Source organism: Narcine bancroftii, chromosome 5 (genome assembly GCF_036971445.1).
Source record: "Narcine bancroftii isolate sNarBan1 chromosome 5, sNarBan1.hap1, whole genome shotgun sequence".
In the NCBI taxonomy this organism is placed as follows: Eukaryota; Metazoa; Chordata; class Chondrichthyes; order Torpediniformes; family Narcinidae; genus Narcine; species Narcine bancroftii.
Genome location: NC_091473.1, coordinates 211370836 through 211390622, shown reverse-complemented (window position 1 = coordinate 211390622; position 19787 = coordinate 211370836). Strand labels below are relative to the sequence as shown.

At 46.3% G+C, this 19787-nt stretch overlaps 1 pseudogene; it reads right to left on the bottom strand.

The window, feature by feature from the left end:
• LOC138764691 (zinc finger protein 135-like) overlaps positions 1-19787 on the bottom strand; it is a 62166-nt pseudogene that overhangs the window by 33825 nt on the left and 8554 nt on the right.

Sequence of the window (19787 nt, the reverse complement as noted above, 5' to 3'; positions counted from 1 at the left end):
AGGCCATGTCCACAGGTGATTTGTGACCAGGTATAGTCCGACCTAGGAGGGGAGGCAGGCCCCTCCAGCCCAGGTAAGAAACCTGCATAGGAGAAGGCCACTCCGATATAAAGCCTACAACCCAAAGACCTCGCTGCCACGTCCCAGCTTGCTTGGCCACGACACACGAACCATGGGTGTAAAGGGTGGGGCCAGTACTGCGCACACTGCACTCCACCTAAAAGCTCCTTTGTGCAGGCCCGAGGACATGTCCACGTCCTCCCCCTCCACGTCCTCCCCCTCCACGTCCTCCCCCTCCACGTCCTCCCCCTCAAAAGATGCTGACAAACTCAAGCTAGCATGCTGGAACATCAGAACCAAGCTAGACAAGGCTGACAGCCACCCACCTGAACGTCGTTCTGCCCTCATCGCACATGAACTCCTCAGACGTGACATCGACATAGCCGCTCTCAGTGAAGTCCACCTTGCAGATGTAGGCAGCCTCCAAGAATGCGGCGCGGGCTACACACTCTACTGGTCTGGCAAGCCTATGGATGAACTGGTGTAGGCTTCATGGTCAAGAACTCCATTGCCTCCAAACTCAAAAACCTCCCAACAGGCTACTCAGACCAGATCATGTCCATGCGACTCCCCCTTCAAAACAAGCGTCGCATCACCCTCATCAGTGTCTATGCTCCAACCCTCCAGGTGGAACTAGCAGAAAAGGATAAGTTCTACACTGATCTGCGCAACCTCATTCAATGCACCCCTACAGCCAACAAGGTTGTCATCCTTGGCGACTTCAACACTCGCGTCGGCAAAGACTCAGAAACCTGGCCAGGAATCCTGGACAAGCATGGTGTCAGCAAGTGCAACGACAACAGGCGCCTCCTGTTGGAGCTCTGCGTAGAACAGCGGCTTGTCATTAGAAAGACCCTTTTTCAGCAGAGGGACAGCCTGAAGACTACCTGGATGCATCCCCGATCCAAACATTGGCACCTCCTGGACTACGTCCTAGTGCGAGAAAGAGACAAACGAGATGTGCTCCACACCAGGGTCATGCCCAGCGCAGAATGCCACACTGACCACCGGCTAGTTCACTGCAAGCTCAACCTTCACTTCAAGCCAAAGTCCAGGAACAGTTAAGCCCCCAGAAAGAGGTTCAATGTTGGAAACTTACAGTCAGACAAAATGAGAGTAAACTTCCAGGCAAACCTCAAAGCAAAGCTCGAGGATGCAATCCGCCTCACGGACTCGTCCCCTGAAACCCTCTGGGATCAGCTGAAGACTGCCATACTGCAATCCACTGAAGAGGTACTGGGTTTCTCCGCCAGGAAAAACAAGGACTGGTTCGACGAAAACAACCAGGAAATCCAGGAGATGCTGGCAAAGAAGCGAGCTTCCCACCAGGCTCACCTTGCAAAGCTGTCCTGGCCAGAGAAGAAACGAGCCTTCTGTCGCGCATGCAGCCATCTTCAGTGCAAACTCCGGGAGATCCAAAATGAGTGGTGGACTAGCCTCGCCAAACGAACCCAGCTCAGCGCGGACATTGGCAACTTCAGGGGTTTTTACGAGGCTCTAAAGGCTGTGTATGGCTCCTCACCCCAAGTCCAAAGCCCGCTGCGCAGCTCAGATGGCAAAGTCCTCCTCAGAGGTCTGGAAGGCTGGCGGCAAAACTCTGCATTCCAAACTGCATGAGTTTTTCAAGCTCTTCTGGCTCCAAGGAAAGCTACCTCAGGACCTTCGTGATGCCATCATCATCACCCTGTACAAAAACAAAGGCGAGAAATCAGACTGCTCAAACTACAGGGGAATCACGCTGCTCTCCATTGCAGGCAAAATCTTCGCTAGGATTCTCCTAAATAGAATAATACCTAATGTCGCCAAAAATGTTCTCCCAGAATCACAGTGCGGCTTTCGCGCAAACAGAGGAACTACTGACATGGTCTTTGCCCTCAGACAGCTCTAAGAAAAGTGCAGAGAACAAAACAAAGGACTCTACATCACCTTTGTTGACCTCACCAAAGCCTTCGACACCGTGAGTAGGAAAGGGCTTTGGCAAATACTAGAGCACCTCGGATGCCCCCCAAAGTTCCTCAACATGGTTATCCAACTGCACAAAAACCAACAAGGTTGGGTCAGATACAGCAATGAGCTCTCTGAACCCTTCTCCATTAACAATGGCATGAAGCAAGGCTGCGTTCTCGCACCAACCCTCTTTTCAATCTTCTTCAGCATGTTGCTGAAACAAGCCATGAAAGACCTCAACAATGAAGACGCTGTTTACATCCGGTACCGCACGGATGGCAGTCTCTTCAATCTGAGATGCCCGCAAGCTCACACCAAGACAAAAGAGCAACTTGTCCGTGAACTACTCTTTGCAGACGATGCCGCTTTAGTTGCCCATTCAGAGCCAGCTCTTCAGCGCTTGACATCCTGTTTTGCGGAAACTGCCAAAATGTTTGGCCTGGAAGTCAGCCTGAAGAAAACTGAGGTCCTCCATCAGCCAGCTCCCCACCATGACTACCAGCACCCCCACATCTCCATCAGGCACACAAAACTCAAAACAGTCAACCAATTTACCTAGCTCGCCTGCACCATTTCATCGGATGCAAGGATCGACAACGAGATAGACAACAGACTCACCAAGGCAAATAGCGCCTTTGGAAGACTACACAAAAGAGTCTGGAAAAACAACCAACTGAAAAACCTCACAAAGATTAATGTATACAGAGCCGTTGTTATACCCACACTCCTGTTCAGCTCCAAATCATGGGTCCTCTACCGGCATCACCTATGGCTCCTAGAATGCTTCCACCAGCGTTGTCTCCGCTCCATCCTCAACATTCATTGGAGCAACTTCATCTCCAACATTGAAGTACTCGAGATGGCACAGGCCGACAGCATCGAATCCATGCTGCTGAAGATCCAACTGCGCTGGGTAGGTCACGTTTCCAGAATGGAGGACCATCACCTTCCCAAGATCATGTTATATGGCGAACTCTCCACTGGCCACCGAGACAGAGGTGCACCAGAGAAGAGGTACAAGGACTGCCTAAAGAAATCTCTTGGTGCCTGCCACATTGACCACCGCCAGTGGGCTGATATCGCCTCAAACCGTGCATCTTGGCGCCTCACAGTTCGGCGGGCAGCAACCTCCTTTGAAGAAAACCACAGAGCCCACTTCACTGACAAAAGACAAAGGAGGAAAAACCCAACACCCAACCCAAATCAACCAATTTTCCCTTGCAACCGCTGCAATCGTGTCTGCCTGTCCCACATCGGACTTGTCAGCCACAAACGAGCCTGCAGCTGACGTGGACATTACCCCTCCATAAATCTTCATCCGCGAAGCCAAGCCAAAGAAAAACAGAGTTCAGTTGAAAGGGTGCCACTGGGGGACCCTGGTTGGGTTTACCAGCCATCTGAAAGATTTGAAATATCCTACAAATATGTGCAACATCCCTCCTTACAGTCGACCAATAAAATTGTTTGGTGATCTTATTTACATTTTTATTCAGTCGAAGCTGACCTCCAAAAGGGGTGCTATGAGCCAAAATCTTAATTTCATTTCTGTAGGCTCTAGGTACCACAACCTACTGCACCGCTTCCCCATCTTGACTGGCAAGAATATCAGGTGATCTCCATTTTCTCACTCACACTGCACCCCTAACATATTATGCTACCGGCACCTTCTTTATTTCTTACTCAGAGATGGCCTTATCCCTTACCTCCATGAGTTCTGGATTCTTCTTTTATTGGATGATCAAATCTTGCCTAGACAATGACAGCTCTAGACCCTTCAATCTACTATCAGGATTGGGATTGGCTAACAATAATTTATCAGTTTGAACCAGGTCAATTTTACTCAAAACCTGTTCAAAGCCACTACCAATTGTGTTTCGGTCCACATTCTTTTCCACCACCTGATGTACTCACCATCTTTTTAAACATCACCCTGGTTATCACACAGGTGGGGTTAATATCTACTCGGACACCTCACAGACTGGCTTAGCTAGCAATTGTACTGTAGGAACAACCTTACCTTCAGCCAAATCATTACCCAGTAACAGTGAAACTCTGTCCACTGGCAGGTTTGCCCTAACTCCTATAACTGGTCCATTTACTAAATCTAATCTGAGCACTATTCAGTGTAAAGGAATAAGTTCAATATAATTCCTGATACCTTGAATTAAGTTTTTCTCACCTGTGTTGGTTTCCTCACCAAAATCTAAGTCGCTATCTAGCACAAGTGACTGAGCCACCGTCATATTCCTTAAGATTTTTACTGATACTGGCTTCAACCCTTCTTTGACTGACACTGACCATAACCCCTTAACCCCTTTGTTACGAGCCCAAAGTGTTTAAAACCCAGCAGCAACAGAAATTCACCAAGACAATGGCTACTTAACAAAACTGGTTTTATATTTTTAATACATAATAATAAGATCAATATTTGTTACTATTAACTTAACCCCCTTTGAAGTGCACATATAATGTAATGGGTCCAGAGGATCCCAAAACCCAGAGTAATAGAAATTCACCAAGTCAAAAGTAACAAAAGTTACTTTTAATTTTCTTTAAACATAAAAACTTTAACTTATTACTTTTAACTTAACTTAAGCTAACTTAACCCCCTTCTAATTCTAAGTGCATGTGGATGTAATGTGTATAAGTTCAGAAAAGTTTTTTGATTCAGAGTCTAATCTCACTTCTCACTCCTTCAAGTTCACCAGTATCAGGCAATTCTTATACTGTGCACAGAATTTAACATTTATGAATTTTCATGAAGGTCCTGTGCTTAAATCTATCTCCTTCCAAAGCATATCTATAAACAATATAAAATATGACATAATCCATCATAGTATGTAATGTTTATGTGTTCAGAAAAGTTATTTTTCATTGTCCAATCATTCACTTTTCACTCCTCCAAGTTCACTGGTATCAGATCATCCATATTGTGCACTAAACTGAACAGATATTATATTCACCAGGCTCTAGTGCTTTAACTTAATTTGTTACTACTCAGGAAGGTTCTTGTTGGTTTCAGAGAGATTTCTTGTCGGACAAACACAAACTGATTTTTGCCAATCAAACTTGCCCCATCAGGGTTTTCCAAGTGATCACCTCTTCTTCCAGGTCACCACCAAGTTCCTCTTGTTTCCCTTATTTCAGGTGAAACACTCTAGCCAGCTATTTCCACTTGTATGAACCACAAAGGCTTTCAACAGGCTGAACTCAGAACTCAAACCCATCTTCAAAATGGGGTTTTTCAACAAAGTGCCAGCTTGCCATGACTGCAGAAACCAATTCTCTCTCTCTCTCTCTCTCTCTCTCTTTTAGAGATAACCTGTTTGGTCTCTTCTCTCACTCTTCTTGCAAAACCATGGACAGATTGTAGCACCGGACCCAAACTTTTGAGCCCGTTCATCCGTTCCTTTCAAAACAATAATCTATTCCTCCACAGCATGTCCAATTAACACCTACTTGTGAAGTCTCTTGAGTTCGGGTTCTTCTATTTGCACCTCCTTATGAAAATCTTTAGCAAAGCAATTTTTATTGTCTTTCAGAAAGGCAGGGGGCCTGGAATGGTTGAGCAAAGCTCTTGCATTTTAAATGAGATCTGTTTTGTGAAGTGTTTGTGACCTACACTGCCCCCACAATCTATCTCCTTCCAAAGCATGACATAATCCATCATAGTATGTAATGTATATGTGTTCAAAAAATTTATTTTTCATCGTCCAATCATTCACTTTTCACTCCTCCAAGTTCACTGGTATCAGATCATCCATATTGTGCACTGAATTGAACAGATATTACATTCACCATGCTCTAGTGCTTTAACTTAATTTGTTACTGTTCAGGAAGGTTCTTGCTGGTTTCAGAGTGATATTTGTTGTTTGTTGGGCACACACACTGATCTCCTTCAATCAACTACTGAAGTGTCTTACTGAAAAAACTTGCCCCTCTTAGGTTTTTCCGAAAGATAACATCTTCTTTCTGGTTACCACAAGAGTTCTTCTTGTTCCCCTGTTTCAGGAGAAACACAGTAACCAGCCATAACCTCTGAAATTGACTGCAGAACTCAAAACTCATCTTGAAATGGGGCCAGGCAGTAGGTCTGTCAACTTGCAACCTTCACCACAAACTGCTGCAGAATAGTGTTAGTCACTCTCTCTAAAACAATGGATATTTTCTCTCTCTATGCAAAACCACGTGGCTCCTCTTAGAACAACAAATATTAACCAGAAATTAAAAACTGTGGCACCAGTCTAAAAGCAAAAGATTTCTCAGTTCCTGAGCCTGGATATTGTTTAAACCTGCTGGTGTGGCGGCATACCAATTAGGCAGGTGCCCTGGCCCCACATGTCACACACGTGGCGGGGCAGCTGGTCAAAATGGCGCCGTCGGGGGTTTCTTCCCGACCTTGGCACCAGGCTTAGAAGCCCATGCTCTGCAGCCCATGTGATGCCCTGATGACGTCCGGACCCACAGCACGGTTCTCAGCCAGGTCCGGGCTGGGAGAATAAGAACAGCCAAGCAGACCTCAATAAATCAGTTTTGCTCACTGAACTCAACCCGTTTGGTTGTGGAGTTATTCAGTAAGCAGAGTAGCCATCGCTACATTGGTGACCCCGAAAGGTTCAAACACCTTTGAACCCGATATGAATGACTTCCAGATCAACACTATAGCCATCAAGCTTCCTGACTTCTGGGTACAGGAGCCTGAGACCTGGTTCAGCCATGCAGAGGCTCAGTTTCACCTCCGCCAGATTTCATCAGATACGACCAAGTTTTATCATGTGGTCGCCGCCCTGGACCAGGCCTCTGCCAAACGAGTGCTGCACCTCATCCAGCACCGTCCTGTGGAAGACAAGTACGGGACCATCAAGTGGGTGCTCACCAGCTCCCTCGGCCTCTCCAGGCGCCAGCGTGCCCCTCAGATCCTTCACCATGATGCCTTGGGAGACAGAACTCCAATCATGTTGATGGATAAGATGCTCACACTCATGGGCGATCAGACCACCTGCCCACCTTTCGAGCCCATCTTCCTCGACCATATGCCCGAAGACATCCAGCTGTTACTGTCCCAGGAAAGCTTTGACAATCCCAGGAAGGTTGCTCAAAAAGCGCAGGAGCTATGGCTTTAACGATTCCCAGAGGGCTCAGCTGTCCAACTGGTTACGAACCCTGGGCATGGCCACGCCAAGCCTTCCTCTGCAGGGGCCTCAAAGAGCATAGCCAGAAGCAAACCATTCACTTCAGGTCTCTGCTTCTTCCACCAGCGCTGGGGAGCAAAGGCTCGAAAGTGCCATCAGCCCTGCTTGTTCCAGGGAAACGACCAGGCCAGCTGCTGTTAATGGCTGTGGCAGCTGGCCAAGAACATAGCCTTCTCTTAATTGTGAGATGCAATCAGCGGGTGACGCTTCCTCGTCGACACCGGGGCCCAGATCAGCGTCAACCTGGCCACAGCCATCGAATCCTGGATCCGGCCTCGAGGGCCTCCACTCCATGCAGCGCAACTCGACGGAGATCCGAATGTATGGTACCACTTTGGCCAGCGGAATTTCTCGTGGAGGTTCACCATTTTGTCTCTCCAAACCTCCATCCTGGGTGTCAACTTCCTCCTTGCCCACGGGCTCTTGGTCGACCCCTGAGATAGGCGACTTGTCGATGCCTGTACCTTCCAATCCATTCGTCTCAATGCCTCCAACACAAAACAGCCGCAGATGGCCATGGTCAGCACACCCAAGGACGAGTTCCAGCACATCCTGGATGAGTTCCCATCCCTCCTCAAGCCGCAGTTCTCTGCTGCCTCACCATGCCATCATATCCCCACCCAAGGCCCACCATTCCATGCCAAGGCACATCAGCTCCTGCCGGATAAGCTCCAGATAGCGAAAGAGGAGTTCTCGCATCTGCATGAGCTAGGGATCATTCGACACTCCGATAGTCCTTGGGCCTTGCCACTCCACTTGGTCCCGAAAGCTTCTGGTGACTGTCGCCCCTGAGGAGATTATCGATGGCTTAACGATGCAACAGTACCTGACCATTACCCGATCTTTCATATTCAGGACTTTACGGCCAACCTGCATGGCACAAGTGTGTTCTTCAAGGTTGACCTGGTGCACGGATATCATCAAATCCCAGTGCACCCCAAGGACATCTTCAAAACGGCCATCATCATCCCCTTCGGCCAGTTTGAATTTCTACGAATGCCTTTCAGGCTCATGAATGCAGCCCAGACCTTCCAGGGCCTCATGAATACAGTGGGCAGAGATTTGAACTTTGTGTTCATTTATCTGGATGATATTCTTGTCGCCAGCAGAGACTGGGCACCTGTCTCACCTGCGCACCCTCTTCTCCCGACTGGCCGACTTCGGTCTAACAATCAACCCAGCCAAATGCCGGTTCAGGAAAGAGTCTATGCAGTTCCTGGGCCATAGGATCACAGCCGAAGGAGCTACACCAGCTGCTATGAAGGTCGCCACAATCAGGGAGTTCCTGCGCCCGGACAACCCAAGGGGCTACAAGAGTTTGTGGGTATGGTCAACTTCTACAACCAATTTATTCCAGGTGCTGCATGCATCATGCAGCCGCTCTTCGCCCTCATTGTAGCCATGGACAAGATGTTGCCTTGACTCCAGAAGCCAACAGGGCATTCGAAGCCACGAAAGATGCCCTCGCAAAGGCTACCCTGCTTGTCCACCCGCACACCGACCTTCATACGGTGCTCTCCATCGATGCCTCCACCACCGCCATCGGTGCTGTCCAGGAGCAGCAGGTTAACTGACAGTGGAAACCACTGGCATTCTTCAGCTGACTTCTTCGTCCGCCAGAGCGCAAGTATAGTGCTATCGACCGTGAGTTGCTGGGCATGTACCTTGCTGTGCGTCATTTTTGCTATTTCTTGGAGGGGAGGCCTTTCACCATTTTTACTAACCACAAACCCCTCACTCAGGTGCTCGCTATGGCTAGAGATCCTTGGTTGGCCTGCCAACAATGTCACCTGTCCTTTGTGTTGGAGTTCACCACTGACATTCGGCACAAGGCGGGGAAAGACAACATGGTCACCGACGTGCTCTCCCGATCAGCCATTTGCTTGCTGATACCTGGGTTAGACTACGACCAGCTTGCCTGGGACCAGATGTCCGACCAAGAGACACAGACCTTCAGGACAGCCATCAGAGGCCTGCGGTTCCAGGACTTACAAACTCCACTCAGCGATGATAGCATCCTGTGCGATGTCTCCATAAGCACCCTGCAACCAGTGATTCCCCAGCAGTGGTGCAGGCAAGTCTTCTACCATATCCATGACCTTTCCCACTCTTCCATCAGGTCCACAGTTCATATGGTGGCAGAACGCTTCGTCTGGCACAGGCTTCGAAAGCAGATTGCAGACTGGGCCAGGACCTGCATCTATTGCCAGCTTTCCAAGGTACACAAGCACACCAGAGCGCCCGTGCAGGACTTCAAACACGTTGGAGAATGGTTCAGCCACGTTCATTGTCACCCCCTTACCTGTTTTCCGAGGTAACCGCTACCTTTACACGGTGGTAGACTGCACCACTCACTGGCCCGAGGTGATTCCAATGCCAGATACCTCCGCAGACTCCTGCTCCTGAGCCCTTTGACCAGTTGGGTTGCCCAGTTTGGCATCCTGACCAGCCTCACCAGCGACTGAGGCATGCAATTTACCTCCGCACTCTGGGCACAGCTTGCCAACAGACTAGGAATCGAGCTGCATCATACAACGGCCTATCACCCACAGGCCAATGGACTGGTCGAGCGATTGCACCACCACCTTAAGTCGGCACTTATGGCTCGCCTCATTGGCCCCGACTGGGTGGATGAGCTGCCTTGGGTACTCCTGGGCATCCACTCAACTCCCAAAGAAGACCTGCAGGCATCATCAGCTGAGCTGGTCTATGGTGCACCGCTAGCCCTGCCCAGTGAGTTTATCAATGCACCTCACAGCCCTCAACAGTCACCGCACTGTTTACTTCCCCACCTCCGGGCCCAGTTGGACTCCTTCACACCCCCACCACTGCCCAGACACAGCACATGGGCCTCCTACATCCCCAGCAAGCTGTATTCTGCAGAATATGTCTTTGTCAGGCGAGGCCCATCCACAGCACCCCTTCAAAGTCCATACAAAGGGCCGAACAGAATCATCCAGCATTCAGGATCCACCTTTACACTGGATATCGGTGGTAAGAGGGAACTGTTTACCATGGACAGATTAAAGCCAGCATGCCTTGACCCCAGTGAGCCAGTGGTTGTGGCCCAGCCCAAGAAGCAAGGCTGCCTGACAAAGAAGGACATTGGCGCCAGTTCTGGAGGGGGGTGGTGTGTGGTGGGATGCCATTAGGCAGGTGAACTGGCCCTGAATGTCACGCATGGGCAAGGCAGCTGGCCAAAATGGTGCCGTCGGGGGTTTCTTCCTGACTTCAGCACCAGGCTTAGAACCCCATGCTCTGTGACCCATATGACACCCTGATGACATCCGGACCCACGGCACAGTTCTCAGCCAGGTCCGGGCTGGGAGAATAAGAACAGCCAGGTGGACCTCAATAAATCAGTTTTGTTCACTGATCTCAACCCATTTGGTTGTGGAGTTATTCAGTTAGCAGAGTAGCCGTCGTCGCTACACTGGTCCATTAATACCTATTTGTGAAACTCTCACAAGCATTTCCCGTTGTCTCTGCAAAGCTAACTGTAGACACGAAGTCTACCCTTGCATAGCTCTTGCATGGCAAATGAGATGTTTGTTTGTAAATTGTGACCTAATAACTAAATTTCACAATCTCACCCTTTTAAAATATATTTTATCATAATTTTATTAACTTATTCCGTAAAGCCGTCAATAAGTTTAGATGCTTCCTGGTTGTTAGATCACATTTCACTCTGAATGCAAGCATTTGGGGCTATCTCCCTTTCCTTCTTTTTCTTCAACACAGGGCAACAGGTGATCACATGACCATTTGTTTTGCAATAGTAACAAAGAGGACCCAAAGGCCTTTCTCTTATCGCCTTCCCTCCATATTTGGGTCTATTACTAGTCTCAATTTTACTTGCTACCTTACTCAGACTATCCCTCTGACCTTTGTGGAAAGTTCTACTTTCATCCCCTAAATGTGTGGGTTGACAAACTCATCTGCTCTCTTAAAAGTTTCCTGCCAAGTTATTGTTTCTTTCTCGTTTAAATAGACTTTGATGTCATCATGAACACATCTCTAAACTTCTTCCATTATTATTAATTTCATCAACCTATCATAATCATTATTTATGTTTTTCTGGAAGTACACCACTAGTCAAAGCACACAACCTTCTTGTACGCAAAATTATTGTACAATTGGGTTGGTGATTTCTTTAAGTTCTTGAACTTCTGTTTGTAGGCCTCTGGGACTAGTTCATAGGCCTTAAGGATGGTGTCTTTCACCACATCATAATTCACAGTGTGAGAGATAATAGAATATAGGAAGTAAAGCTAGTATGAATGAAATAAGGAATACTAGACTAGACTAGAGGAAGTTAAGTAAGTGCTGAGTAGGGATGAATTCCGATAAGAGTGTGAGGAAGGGTTATGCAAGTATAATGGAATAAGGGTCTTATAGTGATAGACAGAATTAGCAAGTTCTGCATATAGAATTAGTAAGTCCTGGGGGTTGAGATGTGTGAATAAGGACAAAGGCAGATTCATGAATAAGGACAATGACATGATGGGACCCAGACAGGATACCCCAATGTCTTTCAAGGTTTACAGAAACTGCATGTAGGCAGACAGAATTACCAAATGCCAAACCAATCCAGGAGGCAGAAGAATGTTAAGGGGGGGGGGGGGGGGAGGATACCTCTACACTGAAATGAACTGTATAAAAGTTGGGTGACCCCTAGTATGTGTGTGTATTCCCAGGGTAAGGGGAAGCACCCAACTTTGCACTGTTGTACAATAAATGTTCTTTGTTCTCAATTTTTGTCTCGAGCGAAATCTGTGAAGGTACTTCTGTTTCTCACAATTGGGGTTTCGTCCGGGATCCCACTCCCTCCACTGACAGAGTGCCCAACGACGGGTGACTGGTCAGTGGATGAAGCGAGTGATATCCAAGAAGAGGCATTGAGAACAAATGACGGGAGAACATTAAGGAAGCGCGCTAGGAATAGCTACTTGATCCTGGTGTTAGAAATAGAAGTACCTTTAAAGAAATTGCTCGAGACAAAAATTGAGAACAAAGAACATTTATTTTACAACAATGCAAAGTTGGGTGCTTCCCCTTACCCTGGGAATACACACATATACTGGGGCTCACCCAACTTTTATACAGTTGATTTCAGTATAGGAATACCCTCCCCCTTACATTCTTCTGCCTCCTGCTGGAGAGGTTTGGCATTAGGCAATCCTGCCTGCCTACGTGCAATTTCAGTATACTTGGAGGACCAGGGGGTATCCTGTCGGTGTCCCTTCATGTTATTGTCCTTATTCACACCTCCCTGATTCTCAGGGCTACAGTCTCTTGATATGCAGAGTTGACTCATCCTGTCTAGGGTTGGCTAATTTAATATGTATAAATCTGTGTAAGGTTAGCTAATTAGATATGTAGGACTTGGTACTTCTGTCCAGGGCTAGGAGACCCTTATCTGATCCAGACTACCTCAACTTTCTACATTCTATTGTTCCTTACCACTCCTTATCTTAGTCTTATGGTCTTGTCACAAAGACTAGAAGATTCTTATGTTAATCGTGCTGACTCTGCTTTCCTGCATCCTAATCCCCAAGTTCATCCTGTTTATACTGGTTACAGCCATTAACTGATGTATGAATTTTAGTTTCCTTCATGTTCATAATTTTAGATCAGTTTTCCCATCTCTCACAATCCTCACTTTTCTTTTAGATCAGTAATACTGATCTTTCACCATGATCAGTGTTACTGATCTTTGGTTACTGGTCTCAGTGTGACTGATCCCTCCCCCTTTCTCACTTTTCTTTTAGATCAGTATTACTGATGCTGTAAAGTGTAAGGTGTTGTTTTACCCAGCTGGTCAATAACCGAATTGCAGTCTCTGTGTCGTTGGATAGAGTTAGGGAAACATACTTTCTTTGGGGTATAGTGTTCTGACGAGGGGTTCGATGAATTAAAAACTGCAGCCAAGTCTTTAGGCAGGGGAGCACCATAAAGGTCAGAGTAGCGAGTCCAGCTGCTATAAAGGTTGTGAGTATCAGGCTCCAGTTTTCAGTAAAAAGTCTAGTCCATCCCACATCAGTCCAAGGTTGCCAAGTCTGAACATGGGCATGGGCAGATTCTTGTCGAAGTCCTGAAGCAGTGTCTTTAACCACCCGACTGTTGTAAGCATTGTCCTGTAGAAGTCTCTGAGAAATGCTGCCTTCAGCAACGAACGAATAGTCGAGAGTCAGGCGGTTCCATTGAATTGTGGCTAGTATCTGATGTTCCTCTTCAGCCCCGAACCCTAGGGCCACCGATCTCCGAAGGCTGTCTGGAGTCTGATATTGAAATGCCAAGCAGCTTTAGAGTACTGTAGCAGCTCACGTTTGTAACTGGTGCTCCCCTTCACGGGGTGGTTTTTTTCATTTTGAATGTATGAGAGACCCAAAGGATGTTTGAGAAGAGACCAAGCTGGGGAGGATTGTTTCTTGTGATTTAACTGTGTGTTGCAGCTTGTCTGCTAACATTAGCATGGGTATCATTGAACTTGCGAGTTGCAGCCTGTCTGTGTACATTAGCATATGTATTAATCTCTCTCTCTGCGACATGTACAATCCTGACTACCATTCTGTCTGTCTTTGTCCCACCATGTCCTTTGTGCTATCGCTTTAAAACTCCTGTCTTTAATACCTGTGTAGGCTAAGATACAAATTAGATGTACTCCACTAAAGCTGCTCAGTTCCCCTAGTCCGTATTGGAATCCCTTGTTAACCCATATCCCACTATGACTATACATTAAATCTATGCCCTGTCTACATTCTAAAGGAAAATAATTGTCACCTCTGCTGCCCCTATCCCAGGAGGACTTAATACATTGTGAGTAATTAAGTGATGTCCCAGAAATGGAGAAGTAACAATTAAACAATACAATAAATGGTAAAAACAACATTACGGCACTTTTTCACGGTGTAGTGTCACTTTCAGGTCAGAAGGATGAGGGACTGCACGCCAGGTTGAGGGTTGAGTCTGTGTGTCATGATGTTGTGGTTCGGAAGCTGGTTTGATTCTTTGAATGTGGGTCCAGCCTTTTTGTCTTGTTCGTACTGCGGTGTCTGTAATTAAAAGTACACAGTAGGGACCATCCCAGGCAGGTTTTAGTTGATCCTCTTGCCATGCTTTTACATATAACCAATCACTAGATTTTAATAAAATGAATAACAATCTGACTTTCCTTTGTGTTAGTGTAAAAATTGTAAAATGAAACACAAACCATATTTCCATGGGTTTTGAATATGTTAGAACTTATTAAAATGCAGTTGGAGCTGCTTGTCTGTATGGGGCACAACCCTCCAATTTGTTAGAGTGAGTACATAACAGACATTGCAGCACAAGAGCCCCTGCAAGAGAACTTGAAACATATTCAACCTTTAGTTCTGCCTTAAGTAAAATGCCTTGTGCCACAGCTCACAGGAGCTGGCCTTATTTAAAACAGTCTGTAAAACAGGCACCAAAAAAAGTTAAAAGATGTTCTTATGAAGATTGCACACACAATCATTTAAGTACAGGCTAGTTTCTATTATATTCCACTTAAAAGTTCTGCTGCATGAATCCTGGAGCTTGTGGAGTCATTATTGAATCAAGAAATATTGGTGCCATGCCAATCTCATTCTAACATGCCAATTTCTCCAGTCCTTAAGTCAAGATGTACTGAATAGCATCTGGTACAAGATCTCTGAGTTCTTAATGATATTATTATTCTTATGCACCCAATTGTTCTGAACTATGCCACCAATTTAAATCATATTCCACCTATTGCAGTACTCACACAGCATCATAGACCAGTTCGCAGGTTTATTTCTCCATTAAGCTGAATCCAGTTGCGCAGGGTTTACCTCCGTGATTATTTACAATGTAACTTCCGCACTACCGGATTTAAATATAAACCTGATGAATGGGGGAAAGTTATCATGAATTAAATAACAGCGGCAATACAGAGAAATTGTGCTGAGGCATTAATTTCACTCCAGAGGAAAATGCACCAGAGAAATGAATGATTAAACTTATAGGAATCCCCATAGGAATCCCCAGAGGTATCTTTATTCTCCAGAGGTGGGTGATCTTTAAACTCACGGACCTTGACTGCTGAATGTGTAGAAGAAATGTACTAAATCTATTAATAGGGCTCCATACCTCTAACTGCAAGACAAGAGCCTGAAGCCTCAATTTCAAGTGCCACAGTGCACTTAAAGGGACATGCACACTCCCCCTTCAACTGGCTGATCCAGCCACTTTACACATCAGATCCTTTCTTTATCTCACATACACTTAAAGTTAAGATGTATAGAACTCACCCTATTTGCGCAAACATTTCTCTCTGCAAATGTTATAACATCACTCAACTCTCAGGTACTCCCTGTGCAAAATCACATTTGAATACAATTTATTTCATAAATTGGAATTAACTGGTAGTTAAATTCGCTCATTCTACAGTATTGGTAAACGATCCTTTATGACATTTAAATTTTAGCATGAATTTTAATCAATATTGGTCAGTGACTGAAGTGGGAAGTCGTGATTTATGAAATTATCTCTGGTCTCTACTCTCCCACTCCCTGCACTTCTCCCAACATTCAGGAGCTGGCACACAGTCCCTGCCTTTTTTCATGTTACTCATCTACTATTCCTTTAACTGCTTGCATCAAAATGTTAGCCTTTGCTTTCTGCTTATCCTCAGATGTCTGGACAAATGCTTTTTTGTGCTATCTGTAGAAGCTGGGTTATTCCCTGCTCATGCCAATTTTCTATCTTTTGTAATTTTCTTCTAATGTCTGGGGCTGAGTTGGTAACAAAACCAGTTAGTACCAATTGTTCCCCTGCTGGGGATTCTATGTCGAGACCCCCATATTGTATATATATTTGGTCCCAAAAATTGGTCTAACTGTTCGGCACATCCCTGGGGATCTTCTATCAGGGAGGTCAGTTCTTTCTTAAAGTTACGCACTTCAGTACTGGTCAGGGGCACATTTACGAAACCGAGACCCTCTCCCATGGGAACTTCCCACAGTGGTCTCATCCAGTTGGTTTCTAGCTTATTAGGTCTGGGTTCCTGCTCCCTGGGAAATGAATCAAAGGGTTCTGCCCTTTCTTCCTGAAGAGTCTCATGCTGTTCTGAATTAAAGTTACCTCTCTCTCCTGTCAACAGGGGTGGTAATCGAGTGCTTTGTGAGCGAGTCATCATACCACTCCTGCTCTCTTCTCTCTTCTCTAGTGGTGGGGGAGGTGGGGAAGGTGCAGAAGGGTAGGTTATAGGAGGGGGAGGAAAGATAGGAGCCGGCATAGGAGGAACATAAGGTGGAGGGAGGGAATGTAGCACATCCCACCCTTGTGGTTCAGGGACAAAAGGTTCCTCCTCTCTCTTGTCCTTGTACTCTTTTTCTTTCAAAACCAATTGATCAAACGATCCCCTAAGCCAGCAGGCTGCATATTCTCTGCTCTCTAGGTTATCTCTCTGGTTTTGATAGAGCCAGATATTCAATGCTTGACACATCCAGTCATCTCGGATCCGAGTTTTGGCCAGTACACGGAGCTCCCTTTTATCGGGTATTTAACCCAGTCCCTACAACAATACCTGACCATGGTCAGTTTGTCCTTTCCACGGGTCCTTCCCGTGCCCCACTCAGATAACATCAACCCGGGCGGGCTGTATGTAGTTATCTGATCCTCACATCCTGAACCAGGACTCTCTTCCTTGCTACCCATATTTCCCATACTGAGAGGCAAGTAAAATTCCTCTTACCGGGTAGCAATGCTCTAGCGCGCTTCCTTCCGTCGTTTGTTCTCAATGCCACTTCTCGGATATCATTCGCTTCTTCCACTGACCAGCCACCCATCGTCCGTGAGTCCAGCTGAATCAGCCGGGGTGCACCTACTCTCGTTGTCGGGGTACTCTGTCAGTGGAGGGAGTGTGATCCGGGACGAGCCCCCATTTGTTAGAAATAGAAGTACCTTTAAAGAAATTGCTCGAGACAAAAATTGAGAACAAAGAACATTTATTTTACAACAATGCAAAGTTGGGTGCTTCCCCTTACCCTGGGAATACACACATATACTGGGGCTCACCCAACTTTTATACAGTTGATTTCAGTATAGGAATACCCTCCCCCTTACATTCTTCTGCCTCCTGCTGGAGAGGTTTGGCATTAGGCAATCCTGCCTGCCTACGTGCAATTTCAGTATACTTGGAGGACCAGGGGGTATCCTGTCGGTGTCCCTTCATGTTATTGTCCTTATTCACACCTCCCTGATTCTCGGGGCTACAGTCTCTTGATATGCAGAGTTGACTCATCCTGTCTAGGGTTGGCTAATTTAATATGTATAAATCTGTGTAAGGTTAGCTAATTAGATATGTAGGACTTGGTACTTCTGTCCAGGGCTAGGAGACCCTTATCTGATCCAGACTACCTCAACTTCCTACATTCTATTGTTCCTTACCACTCCTTATTTTAGTCTTATGGTCTTGTCACAAAGACTAGAAGATTCTTATGTTAATCGTGCTGACTCTGCTTTCCTGCATCCTAATCCCCAAGTTCATCCTGTTTGTACTGGTTACAGCCATTAACTGATGTATGAATTTTAGTTTCCTTCATGTTCATAATTTTAGATCAGTTTTCCCATCTCTCACACTGGTAAGAGGAATTTTATTTACCTGCTAGTATGGGAGGAGTAAGTAGCAAGGGAAACAGTCCTAAAGAAGGATGGGAAGATCAGATACCTAAACATAGTCTGTTAGGATTAATGTTATCTGATTGGGGTGCTGGAAAAACCCGTGGGAAAGATAAACAGACCATGGTCAGGTATTGCTGTCAGGAATGGGTTAAGAATCCGATAAAAGGGAGTTCGGTATATTGGCCAAAGTTCGGATCCGACGAGGACTGGATGTGTCAGGCATTGAACATCTGGCTCTACCAAAATCAAGGAGGTAATACCGAGAGCAGAGAATATGCAGCCTGTTGGCTCAGTGGATCATTTGATCAAATGATTTTGAGCGAAAAGGAATGTAAGAACATGAAGGATGAGGAACCTTCTGCCCCTGACATACAAGGATGGGATGTGTTACATTCCCTTCCTCCACCTTATGCTCCCCGTGAGCCGGCTCCTATCTCCCCCCTCTCACCTACACTTTACCCTTCTTTACCTTCCCCTCCTCCTCCACAGTTAGAGAAAGAAGAAAGTAGGGGTGGTATGATGACCCGCTCACAGAGTACAAGATTACCGCCTCAAATGACATGAGAGGGAGGAGACTTTAATTATGAGGGTCATTCAGAACAGTGTGAGACCTTTCGGGAGGGAAGGGCAGAACCCTTTGATTTGTCTCCCGGAGGGCAGGAACCTAAACATCATAGAGGAGGGGATAAGCCAGAAATTAACTGGATGAGACCTTTATGAGAGGTTCCCTTGGGAGGGAATGTGGGGGGTCTCGGGTTCGAAAATGTGCCTCTGACTAGTACGGAGATGCGCAATTTTAAGAATAAAATGACCTCCATGATAGAAGACCCTCAGGGATGTGCAGAACAATTAGATCAAGTTTTGGGACCTAACATATATACCTGGGATGAATAAATGTCTATCTTTAAGACTCTGTTTACTTTGGATGAGCGTGGAATGATTCGCCAGGCAGGGATTAGAGTCTGGGATAGGGAACACCAAGGGGGACCAGAGGCGATACCTGGGGAACTTAAATTCCCCCTGGTAAACCCGAATTGGGATAAGAATACTAATGATGGTCGCACCCGAATGGAGGAGTATAGGATTAATCTAATAAAAGGAATGAAGGAGTCTGTTCCAAAAGGACAGAACTTTAAGAAGGCATTTGAGGTTCCCCAAGGTCCCGAGGAGACCCCCTCTGCATTTCTGAATAGATTGCGTGCGGCCATACAGCAATATGGGGGGCTGTATATAGAATCCCCAGCAGGTGAACAGTTAGTATTGACGGGATTTGTTACTAATTCAGCCCCAGATATCAGGAAGAAATTTAAAAATACAGAGAATTGGCATGAACAGGGAATAACACAGCTTTTACAGATCGCACAAAGAGCATACATCCAGAGGTCTGAAGATAAACAGAAAGGAAAGGCTAAGATTTGGATGCAGGCAGTCAAGGAAGTTGTGGAGGGACAGCAGGGAAATGTTAGGAGCTGTGTGCCAGCTCCTGGATGTTGGGACGAGCGCCGGGAATGGAGAAGTAGAGACCAGAGCAGAGGCAGGGATAGAGGAGAATTCTGGGATGACGACCATTCCCGGGACCCCGTGGAGACCCTGGTAGAAATTGTGAAACAGGATCATTAATTTGCTATTATTGTAAAAAGGAGGGACAGTTTAAGAGGGAATGCCCATTGTGAGCCAGGGAGACGCGATCTTATGCATTGATGGAGGCAGATTATGAATAGGGGGGTCACGGTTCTCAGTCAATACACACCGTGGGGCTGCACGGAGAACCATTGGTAAATTTAAGCATAGGACCCCACAGTGACAAGATGACTTTTCTAGTAGATTCTGGGGCAGCCCGGTCTAGTATTTTACAATGGCCTGAGGGTGTTAAAACAGAAGGGACAGTGATGATTTCGGGAATGGGAGGAAGAGATTTTA